We start from the raw sequence: 5809 nt of genomic DNA on the forward strand, positions 1-5809 counted from the left end.
TAGAGGGCCAAGAACAGAGTCCTGAGGGACTCCTACAGGGAGGGCGGAAGGGGGGGAGGATGATCCGGACATGGAAACCGAGAAAGAGCGGTTGGCGAGGTAAGAGGTGAACCAAGTGAGGACAGAGCCAGAGAGACCGAGAGAGTGAAGGGTCTGCAAGAGGAGGGGGTGGTCTACGGTGTCAAAGGCTGCGGATAGGTCCAGGAGGATGAGGAGGGAGAAGTGACCCCTGGATTTAGCAGAGAGGAGATCGTTAGTTACAGTGGTGAGGGCGGTTTCAGTGGAGTGGAGGGGGCGGAAGCCAGATTGGAGAGGGTCAAGGAGGGAATTGTCTGAGAGGTGACAGGTGAGGCGGTTGTAGACAATTCGCTCGAGAAGTTTAGAAGCATAGGGGAGAAGTGAAATGGGACGGTAGTTGGCGAGTAAGGTGGGATCAAGATTGTTTTTTTTTAGAATAGGAGTGATAAGGGCATGTTTGAAGGAGGAGGGGACAGTGCCAGCGGAGAGAGACAGGTTGAAGAGGTGAGCTAAGTAAGCACAGACAGTGGGGGAGAGGGAGCGGAGAAGGTGAGAGGGGATTGGATCCAGGTGGCAGGTGGACGGGGGAGAGGAAAGAATGAGGGAGTAGATTTCATCGCCCGTAGTAGGGCGTAAAGGGGCACCAGGGTGGGATGCGCGAAGAGGGAGGAGTGAAGAGATAAGCAGAAGAGGGAAGGGAGGAGGAGATATCAAGTCTGATGGCCTCAATTTTAGAGGAGAAAAAGGATGCAAAATCAGTAACAGAGAGGGAGAGTGGGATGGGAGGAGGCGGAGGGGCAAGGAGAGAGGTGAACGTGGCAAAGAGGCGGCGGGGATTAGAGGACTGAGAAGAAATGAGGGACTTAAAGAAGGATTGTTTAGCAAGGGAGAGGGCGGAGCAGTAGGAGGAGAGAATAAACTTGAAGTGAAGGAAGTCAGCCAGGGAGCGAGATTTCCTCCAGAGACGTTCAGCAGCACGAGTGCACTTCTGTTGGGGAATTAAGCGGCGGCGGCAGACTGAGGTGGCAGGGGCGATGGCATCCAAGGCAGTGGTGAGAGAGTGGTTATAGAGAGAGGTGGCTTGGTCAGGGTAGACCAGGGAGGGAAGAGGGGAGAGTAGGGTTTCAAGAGTGGAGGAAAAGGAAGTAGGGTCAATAGCGTCAAGATTGCGCCTAGTGAGGGTAGATTTATGGAGGGGTGGGGCAGGGGAAGAGGAAAGATTGAAGGAGAGTAGGTGGTGGTCAGAGAGAGGGAAGGGAGAGTTGGAGAAGTCAGAGAGATCACATCGATGAGAGAAGACAAGATCAAGGGAGTGACCAAGGCAGTGGGTGGGGGAGGAGGTCCACTGAGTGAGGCCAAGGGAAGAGGAAAGGGCAAGAAGTTTGATGGAGGCAGGGTCAGAGGGGAGATCAATAGGGATGTTAAAGTCGCCAAGTATGATAGAGGGGAGATCAGAGGACAGGTAGTGGGGAAGCCAGGATGGAAAGTTGTCACCAAAGAGGGAAGAGGGGCCGGGGGGGCGGTATAGGACTGAGACACGGAGGTGAATGGGGGAGAAGAGGCGGATGGAATGGACTTCGAAGGAGGAGAAGGAGAGGGACGGTTCGGAGGGAATGACCCGAAAAGTGCAATTGGGGCATAGGAGGAGTCCCACTCCCCCACCTGGACGGTCATCCAGTCTGGTGGAGTGGGTGAAGGTGAGACCACCATGGGAAAGAACGGCGGGAGAAGCAGTGTCAGTAGAGGAGAGCCAGGTTTCGGTGATAGCAAGGAGGTTAAGAGAGTTGGAGATGAAGAGGTCATGGATAGCCGGCAGTTTGTTGCATATAGATCTGGAGTTCCAGAGGGCACAGGAGAAGGGGAGGGAGGGAAGGGGAGTGATGTGGAGGAGAGTGGCGAGGTTGGTGGAGCGAGGGGGAGCATTAATGTAGGGGCGGGGGCTAGGGGAGAGGATGGGAATAGGGCAGGAGCGTGGAGGCATGGTGCTAGAAAAGAGATAAGGGTGGAGGAGGGGTGAGAGAGCCAAGGTGGAAGAGGCAGGGGAGGAGTCAGAAAGGACAATAGTAGGTAGCAACAAAGAAATAGAGCCAAAGAAAAAGTAAAATACCAGCAGAGGTGTGGACAACAATGGCAAACAATAAAGCTAAACAATAGTGCAGTAGGCAGGTAATAAAAATAAAAGTGATAAAAGTAAAAGAAATAGACTGTTAATAAGAAGAACAAAAGTAATAAAAATAAAGAAAATAGAATTTCAGGCGAAACAATTAGGTAACAATGAAGAAATAAGACAAAGTAAAGTATCTGCAGAGATGTGGACCACAATAGGCAAACAATGGTGCAAAACAATAATGCAGTATGCTGGTAATAAAATGAATAAAAGTGATAAAAATAAAAGTAATAGACTGGTAATAATAAGATCCAATGCCCTGAAAGTTACCAGCGGCACCACTATCTGTAAAGGCAGAAATATCAAAGGAACGAGAACCACAAGTGATACATGCAGGAACCAACACCAAATTTTTGGAGGAGATGATCTGCAGACCTAGGTGAACCTCCTCCTTAATCCCTAGGCCAGCTCTTTTCCCAATTTATTGGGGCAGGAACGGCAAAAAAGTCCTTTGATGCCACAATAAAGACAGAGACCTTGGGTCCGTCTCCTGTTTTTTTCCTCCGAAGAAAGACGGTAGGCTCCTTATTGCATAGGCTCCTCAGTGTCTATTGATGCAGGAACAAAGGCAGATGATGAACAGGAAGGTACCTCCTTTTCCGCCTTCCTCTCCTTGATTCATCTGTCAAGTTTGATGGCAAGCTGCATGAGTTTTTCCAGAGATATTGGAGAAGGATACTTTACCAAAGCATCTTTGATCTGCTTCGACAAACCTAAGCGAAATTGACTGTGTAACGCAGGATCATTCAATTCGCTGTCAGTAGGCCATCACCTAAATTCAGCACAGTATTCCTCAGTGGAGCGCCAAGCTTGCTTCAAAGCCCTTAGGTGAGCCTCGGCCGAGGCCACCTAATCTGGATCATCATAAAGCAGCCCAAGGCATTAAGGAATGCATCAACTGACTGTAATGAAGGAGCAAGACTGAATGCTCAGGACTGAGGGTCACCTTGGAGGAGATATATTATAATACCAACCCTTTGCTGCTCTGAAGCTGAATAACGGGGTCCTAGCCAAAAATAGAGCTTACAACTTTCTTTAAAATAGCGGAATAAAGCTCTCTCTCCAGAGAACCAGTCTGGCAGATTCAATTTGGGTTCCACAGCAGGTGCCAGAGGAACTTGCTGGGCTTGCGAAGTCCTAGAGGCTTTTTCTTGCGTGGATAAGCTATGCGAGAGTCCTTGGACCATCTGTGACAAGGTTTGGACTTGTCCTGCCAATACTTGGGCTGGAGAGGGATTTGTTCTGTTGTCATCCATGGATAATTCTCTCCAGTAACTTCACTGGCCGGTTATAATGTTACACCTCGCGACTATTGACATGAGCTTTCAGAACAGGAGACAGAGGTCTTCACCTTTAGCAACTGCCTTTGCCGTAGAGCTGAACTAAGCCCTCCCTGCCTTAAATACTCAAGGTGACCAATCAGGGAAGGGGGGAAGAGGTGGAACCAATGAGGCCCTCAGCAGGTGTCTAATACTCATTACTTATCCCACAGGCTATGATTACTACTGCATGCACTCCTGGTTACCAGCGTTGCCGGGACGCGGTGCTGAACAGAACATCATGAAGATCCCGGATCTTGGAAATGACGTCCCGGCTGTTGTCATGATGCAGGGAAGAGCTGCCGCTCGCAACACATAGACACTTATGCGTGCAAAACCAACATAAATAATAAGAACAGTGAGATGTATTAACCTGTGACAAACTTTCCACTATTCAGTGAAGTCATGGGACCTGGTCAGTTATTTTTCTGTTTTTACGTTTCTCAGATTCACCCGTGAAATTTGCTGCGCGAAACTGCGCTTCCAACCAACGGCGAGAGAGAGGAAAAACACATTGTTCCAGCAAGAGCAGGACGCCAGTGACTGCTGTCCTGTTGTGTTAATTACATTCAACAGTCTGTAGAGAGCTGACACCACGTTAGAAAACGGTATGAAGATGAAGTCAGATTAGAGTGACAGATAAAAGGCTTTTGAAAATGTCCGGGCTGGGAACATTTAGTTTTACTTTCACGCGTAGTCTTGTGTGACTGTGTATGTTCTGACTTTGGTATTTATCACAAAAGAACAGACACTTGGCCTGAAATACCTGGCTGGTGGGCTTGTATGTAGTTGTAAACAGAAAAATGCAACAACATGGTGTTAAAGGACCACTAAACGCTGAAATTGAAATTTTCTGTCTTGAACCACGACAGTAATATACATAGTACAGTGTTATCCTGACGTTCAACTTAAGCTCTGTTAAAATGTAAAGTATTACTTCCCCACAGCATTACAGACAGCTGTAGCAGCTCCCAACTCCTCAGAACATTGTCCTAATAGGATCTGATGCAGGTGAAAATGATGAGACCATGAGACTGCAGTCTGTTAAGCTGCTATGACATCACCTGTATATGAATCAGAAAGTCACTCTGTATCAGCTGACACTGCACTTGCTGTCACATGTAGCCCTGTCCTCACCAACACATCACTCATCTCCTACTCTGTGCTACTGGGGGACTGTGCTCCTTCCGCTATATAACTCTCAGTCTGTGGCTTCCTGCTGCCTGCATCACCCTCCTCACATCATGTCACTGGCCGTGTCATATGCAGCCCGCCCTCACTTATATAATCACATGAGTGGACAGGTCACTGCCTTCCACAAAATCAGCAACCTCAACTGCTGCTGCTGTGACTATTCCGATGATCTGATTGGCTACAAGTTGCTCTCTGCCCACTTAAAAACCTACATGCAGGAGATGAAGAATGAATACAATAAGAAACTCAGACCCTATAGACAACACCTCCACTTTTTCAAACCCACAGCTTCATAAATTTACCCCCTTGCCTGAGTGTACAGAAAGCTCCTTGCAGAAATCGGAACTTGATACATTTACCCCTAGGTCTGCTTACCAATCTTGACCATCCCATACTATACTAGACTGTTCTGCCTGGTTGGATGTAGATTTGCAGGAACAGTTGCAAATAGCCTGTAACTTATCTCAATAAAAACAATATTGTAAGAGCCGTGCAGTTTTATACCTGGATCTGAAGGGGTCACTGTTGCTATTGCAGTGCGCAGAAAAAGTATCAAGAATGTAAAGAATAATTCTCATTTCAAACAAGTGCCTTCCATTACTTATATCGGATCTAAGCATTTATCTTTAGTATCAATGATCCAGAAATGTTTGGTTGCTCTGTGAGACAGACCTGAGACTCCATTATGTGTTATCTCCTCTGCTAATTTGTATCTAACTCTCAACATTTCAACTAAAAAAAATTGGGACAAAAATTTATTTCTGGGGTCACAGTAATAATACAAAAAAAAATATCATCCCCATCATCATCTGTACTACAAATTTTATTTAAAATTAGAACTATCCTTTAAGCAACCCCTGTTTAAGACATACTTGCCAACTCTCCCGGAATGTCCGGGAGACTCCCGCATTTCGCATGAGTCTCACGGATTCCCGGAGGAGTGTGGCAATCTCCCGGATCTGCCCACTTCCTAATGACGTGGGCAGAATTAGGTCCAAAACGCCGCGATTCACCGGGAATCGCGGCGTTTGGCCCTAACCCCTGCTGTAAAATGGCGCGTTTGCATCATTACGTCATGGGGCGGGTCCAAAATGACCCAAATTTTGGAGCC

This window comes from Mixophyes fleayi, chromosome 5 (assembly GCF_038048845.1).
Source record: "Mixophyes fleayi isolate aMixFle1 chromosome 5, aMixFle1.hap1, whole genome shotgun sequence".
Lineage (NCBI taxonomy): Eukaryota > Metazoa > Chordata > Amphibia > Anura > Limnodynastidae > Mixophyes > Mixophyes fleayi.